The sequence below is a fragment of the Zophobas morio genome, unplaced genomic scaffold (assembly GCF_036711695.1).
Source record: "Zophobas morio isolate AGI-343-1 ecotype UQ-CSIRO unplaced genomic scaffold, CSIRO_AGI_Zmor_V1 ptg000012l, whole genome shotgun sequence".
NCBI classification, from domain to species: Eukaryota; Metazoa; Arthropoda; class Insecta; order Coleoptera; family Tenebrionidae; genus Zophobas; species Zophobas morio.
Window position 1 is genome coordinate 10,437,185 of NW_026972117.1, and position 12,962 is coordinate 10,450,146.

Genomic DNA, 12,962 nt, shown 5'->3' on the forward strand with positions numbered 1-12,962 from the left:
ATCTTAGCAGGATCTAGCCCCGCCCACCCACCCTCTCTTTTCTTGGAAGGTATCTCATTAGCCAAATCAGTCTTATCTTAGCAGCAACCCCAGTCCAAGATTTAAAAATATTCGATTCACATTTTTTTAATCCCAAATTTGTAATAATTCAGGTGGCGATTGCATGAGGAACTCTTGAAGAAATGAGTTCGAAAATAACTTCTATACATTTGTCAAAATTTATAAGAAATTGACTTCACTTGAATTTAACAAATTGTGAAAAAATTGGTCGAAATTTTTGTTTTGCCAAAAAATCCTGATGTTTTGATAGTTTTAGGCCTTGCTGATTCCAAAAATATAACGTTTTTAACCCTGCAGTGGAAAATTTAAAAATATTCGCTTGGAATCAGCATGTCGGGATCTACGTTTCTCAATTTTTTCAGAATTTTTAGACGACTTTTTTAAAAGTGAAATTTTTCCCCTTCTTCAAATTTCGGAAAATTTTTGACATTTTCGAAACTTAACTAAACATATTTTCTTATAGATTTCGAACTCTGGAACTCATTTTCAGCATCGATTCTTTGATAACTACAAACGTTTTTCCAGAATCGACCGTCGAAATATCTAAATTTTAGAAATTTTCAATAATTCGCATTTCGTGCCGATTTTTTTGAAAATGTTGCTCCGTGACCATTAACACGCTATATTTTTGGAATCAGCATGTCGAGATCTACGTTCCTGAATTTTTTCAGAATTTTTAGACGACTTTTTTAAAAGTGAAATTTTTTCAGTGGTCCCCCTTTCTCCAATTTTCGGAAAATTTGCCAAAATCACTTTTATCTTAGCACTAACTAGCCCCGCCCACCCACCCTCTCTTTTCTTGGAAGGTATGTGATTTGCCAAAATCAGTCTTATCTTAGCAGGAATTAGCCCCGCCCACCCGCCCTCTCTTTTCTTGGAAGGTATCTCATTAGCCAAAATCAGTCTTGTCAGCAACCCCAGTCCAAAATTTAAAAATATTCGGTTCACATTTTTTTAATGCCAAATTTGTATTAATTCAGTACGCGATACTGAAAAAATTGTATGAGGAGCTATCGAAGAAATGAGTTCGAAACTAACTTCTAGATGTTAAAATTGATAAGAAATTGTCCTCTCTTCAGTTTAACAAATTGTAAAAAATTGTCCGAAATTTTTGTACTGAAAAATTTTTCTTTTGAGAAAGTTGCCAAAAAATTTCCAAAAAATTCTGATATATAGTTTTGGGCGTTGCTGATTCCAATAACATAATCTTTTTAACCCGGCAGTCGAAAATTCAAAAATATTCCCTTTAATTTTTGTTTTAATCCAAAAGTTGCAATATCTAAAAAAATCCAAAAATTACAATATCCCAGTAGGCCATTCTGAAAAAATGGGATGTGCTACTGAAGAAATGAGCTCGCCAGTAACTTCTGGGTGATGAAATTGTCTTTACTTAAATTTCGAAAATTGGTCGAAATTTTTATATTGAAAAATTTTGTTTTTGAAAAAGGTGCCAAAAAAATCCAAAAATTTCTGGCCTATATTTGTTGTCGTGCTGACTCCAAAAACATAACGTTTTTAAAAGTTTCTAGTGCAAGATTTAAAAATATTCAGTTCATTTTTTTTAATACAATTGCAACTTTTGGAAAAATGGTATAAGTATCAAGAAATGAATTTGACAATAACTTCTGAATTTCGAAATTTATAAGGAATTGTCTTTACTTAAATTTAGAAAATTGTCGAAAATCGACTGAAATTTTCTTTTGAAAAATTTTGCTTTTGAAAAAGTTGCCAAAAAATTTGCAAACAATTCTGGTAGATAATTTTACTGGTACTGATTCCTAAAACAGAGCGTTTTTAACTCCCTAGTGCAAAATTTTAAAATATTCGCTTTATTTTTTTTTTATCCAAAAATTGCAATATCTCTAAAAACATCAAAAAATTTCATATTTCAGTGGGCGATTCTGGAAAAATGGTAAAAGCTATCGAAGAAAAGAGCTCGAAACTAACTTCTGGATGTCGAAATCCATAAGAAAATATTTTTGCTTAAACTCCAAAATTATCGAAAAAATGGTATTGAAAATTTTGTTTTTGAAAAAGATTTTTTATCCTTGGACGATATTCGGAAAGACGCTTTGTTTCGTAGATACGCATAAATTATGCATAACGCTAAGAGTATTCAGTTATTTTGTCGTTTAGACTTTACATTGTTGAAATTATATCGTGTTACCACTACACGTCAATTTAAAATAATTTCGACATTGAATTATTTTGACAGCGACCATTAAGGAGATCATATGTTCAATAATGCATAACCAATCAAAGTTGACCGCTATTAACAATTCAATTAGTGCGCAAAAAAATTAGAAATATGTTGAAATCGGCGTAATCCAACTGCGCCGATGAAAATCTCTCACTCGAAAACGGGGACAGACTAAACTGCGCCGTAGTGACGTCTGATCTCATACTTTTACAACGTACAATTAAATTTTGGTAGAAAAATGTATCCTATAAATAATAATAACAGTAGAAAAATTGTTTTGTGCAATACGTATTTAATTTTTAATGTGGTCAGTGAACGGTTTCGTCATTTACAAAAAATGCAATAGTGAAATAATTGGAAATATTACATAAAATAAATTATTAATACAAAATAATACAATATTACATATTGGTCAATTTTTGTTATTTTCTTCTCTTTTCTTGATAGTGAATAAGAAATTATCTTCTGATTTTTTTTTTTTTGATAAATCTGATAATTCCAGACAAAACTGTAATAAATCAAGTGTAGACTCATATCTTTGTTAAGTGGTATCAAACTAAGCTTTTATTTTTATATTTCTATATTTATTTATTTCGAAGCCACGTGCACGTCAATTTAATTACTCTCTATTCTTAGACAACTTACTTTCTCCATTCATCAATCAATTTTTAAGCGCCTCTATTTCGATCACGCCATAAAAACGCCATACCATAAATAAACAAAAACAATCCACCCGCCCCAAAATAGTCCACAAACCCCTTCTAGGTCCATTCTGCACCGTTTCCAATTAAAACTTGACAAAATTCCACGTTTCTAAAGCAATAACAGAAACACACCCCTTCAGGCGGATAATTTATGGGCCACTTCAGACTTACTAACACAAATACGAGCAAATGGAAGAAAATTTTGCCCGACTTTAGCACATACCTTCTTTTGCATAATTCGATTTTTATGTTCGCGGCGAAAATAATTCGTGTTCAATAAAAACAGTACACAGTGGAAGCGATAAAAGGAAGCGTTTGAAAATTTTAATTAAGGAATGACGAATACATGAATAACGTTAGTGATAAAATTTGCAGGATTTCTCCTGCTGTAATAATTTAGATTAATTGCTTCGGTTGCACTTCCGTTGGAATGAAATTGTTGCAACACGTGAAGTACAAGGTAATAATTGTGGTAATAACCTGAGGTGTTTCTACACATAATTTCGCCGGGTGGATAAATATTCAAAATGTGTCTACAGTGGGGGACAATGTGATGGCACGATTTGTACGATTTTGTTTAATGGTGAAAACACCGCTATTGTTGGGATTATTAAATGCTGTTAACTTTCGTGGCAATTCTTTTGAATTCCGTCAACAATAACGCACATTAGAAACGTTGCACAACGGATTTCGAGCAATTGTCGCTTTTTTCGGTGATGAAATTTTCTCTTTCGAGTCTTACTTGAACATCACTTTTAGCAAGATCGTTTTTGAAAAAACTTGGCTGAAAAAATCCGGTCGAAAAAACTTTATTTTCATTTCTTTGCACCTTGATCTGACCTTAGTGACAATATAATTTTGTTCATAAAATATACATATTAAATTTTGAATGGTTTTAGAAAAAATATTGTGTGAAATCTGTCAAGGACGCTTAGAAAACATTTCTTGTTTAATAGTCTTTTAAAACAACGAAAAATAGTTTACAGTTACATTTTCATGTCGTTATGTTCAAAAAACAACAATTTTTACATGAAACATAGAAACTATTTTTTTCATTTCCGTTGAAACTGGCAATGTTATAAACAGTTAAACGCTTTCCTCAAACACGTTTTTTCCTTATGATATTTTAAAATTTATGACTAGAGCATGCAGTATTTGAATTAATTTCGTTCTGTACTAGTAATATTTCGCTCCTTGATAAAGATCTTAGTTTATATAAAAACTAAATTTGAATACATGTGTAACAGTATCTAACAATGGCGTCAAAGCTAATGATACAATTTGATTTTTGATTAGAAATTCAAAAGACCTGGTTTTAACCTATTAGATGAGTTCTTTTATGTTATGTTAAAATGACATATAATGACAAATTTTTTGAAAAATGTATTAAAGTGTAATTCGATTAATGAGTATCTCATGTGCCAAATAAGCTACATCAAAAATTGTACAAATAATTTTAAGTCAAGCGAACATTTATTTGTAAATGTAGTATATGAAAAAAAAAATTATTGGTTCATTTTTAACTATTTTTTCATAGGAAATCAATAAAAAAATAAATTATTTTCAACTGTACAGAGTGTTTTGTTTTTAAGGTATAACACACTTAGTTTTTTCAAAAGGGTTTTTCAATCACGGTTTATTTTTGAAATTCGAAAAAATCGAAGTAAGATTATTTTTATTTATTTTTTCCATTTCAAAACGGAATAGCCCATATATTTTTACATATTCTGTTTAAGCTTCTCTTAGACTTTATAACTACAATTTATTTTTGAAATTGTGATGCCACGTTGCCACGTTATTTAAATTTCTCTGAATTTTTTTAACAATGGAAAGGTTCACAAAATAATTCGCAAAAGGATTATTTTTAAAATTTGTGTTACAATTTTTGTGGAGAGATAAATAAAAGCACGCGTTTTCCTGTGCCATAAATAACATGGAATTTTAATATACACAGAGTTTATAAAAAAATTGTTAAAAGTAATAATTTTCAAATAGCGATATTACAATTTTTTCAAATAGAACACTCTGTATTTTATTATTGCATCTTATCTGTTTTTTGTTTATCGTACAATAAAATTATTTTCAACTGTACAGAGTGTTCTCTTTTTAAAATTATGATGCGACGTTGTCACGTTATTTCAATTTTTTAGCAATGAAAGGATTTATAAAAAAATCGCAGTAGGCTTGTTTTGAAAATTAGTTTTACAATATTTTGTGAAGAGATAAATAAAAATAGGCGTTTTGTTGTGCCATAAACAAAGTGGAGTCCTAATATACGGAGTGTTTATAAAAAATCTGAAACGTTGCAGTTTTCAAACATCGATATTTCAGTTTTTCCAAATAGAACATCTTATATTTTATTTGCATTCATCTTATTCGGTTTTTTATTTGTCATACATTAAAATTATTTTCAACTGTACAGAGTGTTATGCTTTTGTTTCTTTTTTTTTTTTTCAAATTAAATACCCTATATATTTTTACATATATAGGTAAACCTCGTGTTTTGGCTTTATAACCAAAATTTATTTTTGAAATTCTGATGCGGCGTTGCCACGTTATTCCAATTAACTTAAATTTTTTTCGAAATGGAAAAGTTAACAACAATGTATTTTAAGGAAAAATATTGTAAGACATAAATAAAATGGATTCTTAATATACACAGTGTTTACAAACATTTCTAAACCTTTACAGTTTTCAAAAATGTACCGATTTTACAGTTTTTTCCAATAAAACTGTATTTGTATGTATTTCATTATTATATCTTATTCTATTTTTTGTTTGTCATACATTAAAATTTTGTTCAATTTTACAGAGTGTTATATATTTATAATAATAATCATCATTGAAACTCCAATGTGACGTTGCCAGGTTGTTTCAATTTCCTTGAAATTTTTGGTAATAGAAGGGTTCACAAAAAAGACGTTATGTTGAACCATAAATAAAGTGGTGTTTTAATATTCAGTGTTTATAAAAAAATTCTAAAACGTTATAATTTTTGAAATAACGATTTTTCAGTTTTTTCATATAGAACACGCTGGCATTGCATGGCAACGTATTACTGGAATTTAAAAAATAACTAGTGGTTCTAAACAAGGCCTAAATAGAGCCTAATCCAAATATCTAAAAGTATATAGGGTGTTCTATTAAAAAAAAAACTGAGTTATGTGCTAAATCTCAAAAACAAAATACTCTGTATAGTCGAAAGCCTATCCATTTTCACATATTCTGATTGACCATTTTTTAGATTTTATAAGTACAGATAATTATTGAATTTTGATGTGACGTTGCCACGTCATTCAAATTTCCTTGAAATTTTTACCAATGGAAGGGTTCACAAAAAAAATCACAGCAGGGTTATTTTTAAAATCTGTGTTACAAAATTTTGTGGAGAGATAAATAAATGTCTACGTTTTGTTGAACCATATGTAAAACTGAATTTTATTATACGGAGTGTTTATAAAAAATTCTAAAACGTTATACTTCTTGAAATATCGATATTTCAGTTTTTTCAGAATGAATATCCTTCTCAAGAAAATTGGAATAACGTGGCAACATTGCACTGGAATTTGAAAAATAACCAATGGTTCTAAAAAAGGTCTAGATAGAGTCTAATTAAAATATCTAAAAGTATATATGGTGTTCTATTAAAAAAAAAACTGAGTTATGTGCGAAATCTCAAAAACAAAATACTCCGCATAGTCGAAAGCCTCTCCATTTTCACAGATTCTAATTGACCATTTTTTAGATTTTATAAGTACAGATAATTATTGAATTTCGATGTGACGTTGCCACGTTATTCAAATTTCCTTGAAATCATTAGCAATGGAAGGGTTCACAAAAAAAATCACAGCAGGGTTATTTTTAAAATCTGTGTTACAATATTTTGTGGAGAGATAAATAAATGTCTACGTTTTGTTGAGCCGTAAGTAAAACGGAATTTTAGTATACGGAGTGTTTATAAAAAATTCTAAAACGTTGTACTTCTTGAAATATCGATATTTCAGTTTTTTTCAGAATGAATACCCTTCTCAAGGAAATTGGAATAACGTGGCAACATTGCACTGGAATTTAAAAAATAGCCAATGATTCTAAAGAAGGTCTAGATAGAGTCCAATCAAAATATGAATATGTATATAGAATGTTCTATTAAAAAAAAAACTGACTTATGTGCTAAATCTCAAAAACAAAATACTCTGTATAGTCGAGAGCCTATCCATTTTCACATATTTTGATTTACCATTTCTTAGATTTTATAAGTACAGATAATTATTGAATGTCGATGTGACGTTGCCACGTTATTCAAATTTCCTTGAAATTTTTAGCAATGGAAGGGTTCACAACAAAAAAAATCACAGCAGGGTTATTTTTAAAATCTGTGTTACAATATTTTGTGGAGAGATAAATAAATGTCGACGTTTTGTTGAACCATAAGTAAAACGGAATTTTAGTATACGGAGTGTTTATAAAAAATTCTAAAACGTTGTACTTCTTGAAATATCGTTATTTCAGTTTTTCAGAATGAATACTCTTCTCAAAAAAATTGGAATAACGTGGCAACATTGCACTGGAATTTAAAAAATAACCAATGGTTCTAAAGAAGGTCTAGATAGAGTCCAATCAAAATATATTGATATATGTAGGATTTTCTATTTAAAAAAAGAACTGAGTTATGTGCCAAATCTCAAAAACAAAATACTCTGTATAGTCGAAAGCCTATCGATTTTCACATATTCTGATTGATCATTTTTTAGATTTTATAAGTACAGATAATTATTGAATTGCGATATTACGTTGCAACGTTATTCCAATTTCCTTGAAATTTTTAGCAATGGAAGGGTTCAGAAAAAAAATGACAGCAGGATTATTTTTAAAATCTCTGTTACAATATTTTGTGGAGAGATAAATAAATGTCTACGTTTTGTTGAACCATAAGTAAAACGGAATTTAATTATACGGAGTATTTATAAAAAATTCTAAAACGTTATACTTCTTGAAATATCGCTATTTCAGTTTTTTCAGAATGAATACTCTTCTCAAAAAAATTGGAATAACGTGGCAACATTGCACTGGAATTTAAAAAATAACCAATGGTTCTAAAGAAGGTCTAGATAGAGTCCAATCAAAATATATTGATATATGTAGGATTTTCTATTTAAAAAAAGAACTGAGTTATGTGCCAAATCTCAAAAACAAAATACTCTGTATAGTCGAAAGCCTATCGATTTTCACATATTCTGATTGATCATTTTTTAGATTTTATAAGTACAGATAATTATTGAATTGCGATGTTACATTGCAACGTTATTCCAATTTCCTTGAAATTTTTAGCAATGGAAGGGTTCAGAAAAAAAATGACAGCAGGATTATTTTTAAAATCTGTGTTACAATATTTTGTGGAGAGATAAATAAATGTCTACGTTTTGTTGAACCATAAGTAAAACGGAATTTAATTATACGGAGTATTTATAAAAAATTCTAAAACGTTATACTTCTTGAAATATCGCTATTTCAGTTTTTTCAGAATGAATACTCTTCTCAAGAAAATTGGAATAACGTGGCAACATTGCACTGCAATTTAAAAAATAACCAATGGTTCTAAAGAAGGTCTAGATAGAGTCCAATCAAAATATGTTGATATATGTAGGATTTTCTATTTAAAAAAAGAACTGAGTTACGTGCTAAATCTCAAATACAAAATACTCTGTATAGTCGAAAGCCTATCCATTTTCACATATTCTGATTGACCATTTTTTAGATTTTATAAGTACAGATAATTATTGGATTTCGATGTGACATTACCATGTTATTCAAATTTCCTTGATTTTTTTAGCAATGGAAGGGTTCACAAAAAATCACAGCAGGGTTATTTTTAAAATCTGTGTTACAATATTTTGTGGAGAGATAAATAAATGTCTACGTTTTGTTGAACCATAAGTAAAACGGAATTTTATTATACGGAGTATTTATAAAAAATTCTAAAACGTTATACTTCTTGAAATATCGCTATTTCAGTTTTTTCAGAATGAATACTCTTCTCAAGAAAATTGGAATAACGTGGCAACATTGCACTGGAATTTGAAAAAATAACCAATGGTTCTAAAGAAGATCTAGATAGAGTCCAATCAAAACATGTTAATGTATGTAGGATTTTCTATTTAAAAATAAAAACTGAGTTATGTGCTAAATCTCAAAAGCAAAATACTCTGTATAGTCGAAAGCCTATCCATTTTCACATACTCTGATTGACCATTTTTTACATTTTATAAGTACAGATAATTATTGAATTTCGATGTGACGTTGCCACGTTATTCAAATTTCCTTGAAATTTTTAGCGTTGGAAGGGTTCACAAAAAAAATCACAGCAGGGTTATTTTTAAAATCTGTGTTACAAAATTTTGTGGAGAGATAAATAAAGATCAGCGTTTTATTGAATCATAAATAAAATGGAAATTTAATATACAGAGTGTTTATAAGAAATTCTAAAACGTTATAATTTTTGAAATATCGATATTTGAATTTTTTCAAATAGAACAGAATAAAGTGGCAACGTCGCAGTGGACTTTAAAAAATAACCAATGGTTCTAAACAAGGCCTAGATAGAGTATAGTCAAAATATCTGAAAGGATGTAGGGTGTTCTATAAAAAAAAATAAATAAATAAGTTATGTGCCACATCTCAAAAACAAAATACTCTGAATAGTCGAAAAACGTATACATGTTCACATATTTTGATTGACCTCTATTTAGGTTTTATAACTACAGATAATTATCGAAATTCCGATGTGACGTTGCCACGTTATTCCAATATCCTTGAATTTTTTTAGTAATGGAAAGGTTCACAAAAAAAAATCACAGCAGGCTTATTTTTAAAAATCTGTATTGCGTTTGTTGAACCATAAATAAAATGGAATTTTAATATACATTCGAAAATGTCATAAATAAATAGGACTAACGTCACATTGGAATTTAGAAATTAACCAATGGTTCTAAACAATGCCTAAATGGAGTCTAATCAAAATATCTGAAAGTATATAGGGTGTTCTATTTAAAATACTAAGTTATGTGCCATATCTTAAAAACAAAATATCCTGTATAGTCGAAAATAATTTAAATGTGCACATTCAATCAACAGCACAACTTTAATCTGTGACTAATACAATAGCTCTTACTGGCTCACCCTGTATATAAAAATAGAAACATCAAACGTTGACAAAAAATTCGTCAAAGTTGGAGGCTTCTTTAACGTTAAGTAAATGTATTTTATAAATATTATAATTTACAGGGTGCTCCAGGATGTGTCAAATTTATTTCAAAATTATTACATGCATTGAAAATAATTCTATATATCCGAAAACGTTTGTTAAGTTTGTATACCCATCCCCTCTAAACAACTAATGACGTCACTCTAAAATTTTGCTTAAAATAATTTATTTCAAAAATTACAAATTCGAACTTCTTGCCAAACAATAACACTGATTTAAGTAATTAGACTTTAAGGATAAATTATTTATTCGTTTCCTCTAGGAAGGTGTTGACATCATCACTACACCGAAGTTGTGTACAACATGCTACAGGTTTTTGAACAACAAATCACTTTTAAAAAATTCTATTGGCACAAAAGTTTGTTATAAAACCAATTATTAATCTTCGTGAAAAAAGATATTAAACATTTCTTTTGCAGATTATTTCTAAAAAATTATTTTTATTTGTTTTCGTGATACGTCAGGCTCGTATTTCACTAATTCAGGCTACAATAATTAATTGTACAAGACCTTCAGAATTTCGATCAACCAATTCTTATAGAAGTTAATAAAATTTATGTGTGACCAAGAACGAAATTTTGACTTTAATTAACTTGAAACGAATTAGTGATAAATAATAAACATAATAAATACATACTAAATGTTAATTTTTATTTTTGTTGTTTATGCAAAACGTTCTACTTCAACTGTTTTCTTTATTTTAATATTAATACCACTAGAACAGAACCAGGGACACTGCGATTTTTAAAAACATTTCGTGCTTAATGAAAAAATTCACCTGTCATTTTGACAACTATTTATTTACTTTTTTGAGGGTTAATTTAAGTTACCTGTGCAAAGTATCCTTCTCATGTGCTCTTCCTGGTCACACTTCCCTCTCCAACCCTCCCATTTTCCACGAAAACGAAATCCTCGTGTGATTTTCGGGCAGATAATTTCGCAAATCGAGGCCAGCCTGCCGTCCACCCCAACAAAAAAAAAATCTCGTACGGCTTCCAGCCCCGACACTCTCCTCGAACCACCAAAAATCGCCAACAGAAGCACCGAAATTCGTGAATGAACGGCTCCCACACACATTCACAGTCACATTGCACCACAATACGGTATGTGTGTGTTGTTAAAAGTTGCTGGTACGACGGTAGCGCCACTTGAAGGTGGCGGTAAACTGCGCGCTAATAGCTAAGAAAGCTTCAACGACCTACTTGCCGCCGCCTTAACACCACCCCTTCTTTAAAGCCACGCGAGCGGACGGCGTGGGAGAGCCGCCAACCAGAATTTTTTCGAAGGCGATGGTTTCGGCTTGATGATGTAAGGATTGGTCATGGTAGCTGGAAAATCGCGATTTTCGAGGTAAAGGGTTCAGTGGGTTGACATTTCGTTCAAGGGGAGAAGTTGGAAGGACGTGGCCATTGTCCTGGAAAGGATTTAGCATACTTGTGGAGTGACCCTTTTCGGGGCTGGGAGGATGTCCTGTGTGGTTTTTTGTTTATTTATTTAAATGGGTTAATAATACATTTTGGTTAATTCGCAACACTGAAAACGCTAATTTCCAGAAATTTTTGCCAAACTTTACTTTAAATTTTAAATTCTAGAGATTTTTTTTGAATCCATAAAATGTAGCCTAATTGAGCATTTTTTTTTTAAAATTTAATGATACTTAATTTACATAACAACATAGTAGCGAACATTGTGAAGTAAGGGCTTATTTACCCAAAAAAAATTGTTATGTGTAAATGTCACGATCAGGTTTATTTTTGTCCATTTCGGTATATGATTTCATACATAGATGAGAATGTGACAATATTGGATAAATGTCTCAATTAAAGACATTTGAAAGTTTTAAAGTGCGAAAATTATATATGGTAGTGAAATATACAGGGTGAGTCACTAAGCGCCGCCTTCTCGATACAGTTACTCGATAATGTAGGTAACACACAACTTCGTTTTTAATTGAAAAACGCTGTATATTTTTATATACTCTTATTGATTTGTCCTTGGGCCTTATTTTTGGAATTTTTGGAATTGCCACTTTTTCTAACTTTCTTGAAATTTTTTAACTGTAGAAGAAGAGATAAATGTAAGGTACGCGGTTTCCTGCGGTTTAAATAAAACTGAATCTCAATATACAGAGTGTTTTTAACAATAAAATTAAATTGTTACTATTTTCAAGTATCGGATTTTTATATGTGTAGTTCTTGCGGTTTCTTATTTTTTTAAGAGACATACCGACATAATATCCAAAAAAGAACAAATAGTGTGAGATACAAAAATAAAATACAGGGTGTTCTACTTGAAACGACTGAAATATCAGTATTTGAAAATTGTAACATTTTAGATTTTTTTTATGAACACACTGTATTTTAAAATATCGAAAAATTGAAAATTTCCCAAAATTGAAGTGTTGAAAAATAGAGAAAAAAAACCTAAAAAATCGGGAAAACTAAAAATTAAAAAGTCGAAAAATTTTTAAAATTGAGAAACCGGGATGTCAAAAAATCGTAAAATTGAAAATTCAAAAAATTGAAAATTTAAAATTTGAAAAATAAAAAAAAAAGAAATATCGAAGAACTGAAAAATCGAAAAATCCAGAAATCCACATTTCGGAAAATCTAAAATTTAAAATATTGAAAAATTAAATAAAATATCGAGGAATTGAAGAATCGAAAAACTGAAAAAAAGACAAATCAAAAATTCCAAAACGAAAAATTGGAAAATCGAAAAATCGGAAAATTGAAAC

General features: G+C 29.6%; 1 protein-coding gene across 3 annotated transcripts in view; it reads right to left on the reverse strand.

The window, feature by feature from the left end:
* LOC135127763 (protein stum) overlaps nucleotides 1-12,962 on the reverse strand; it is a 74,117-nt gene that overhangs the window by 43,362 nt on the left and 17,793 nt on the right. The window contains exon 1 of one of the 3 annotated variants that reach the window (XM_064054358.1): nucleotides 11,056-11,365. The exons of the other annotated variants lie outside the window; for them this stretch is intronic. The gene's annotated coding sequence lies outside the window, so the exon portion shown is untranslated. Of the gene's footprint in view, nucleotides 1-11,055; nucleotides 11,366-12,962 lie in introns of those variants that run through there. 3 annotated transcript variants of the gene reach the window in all.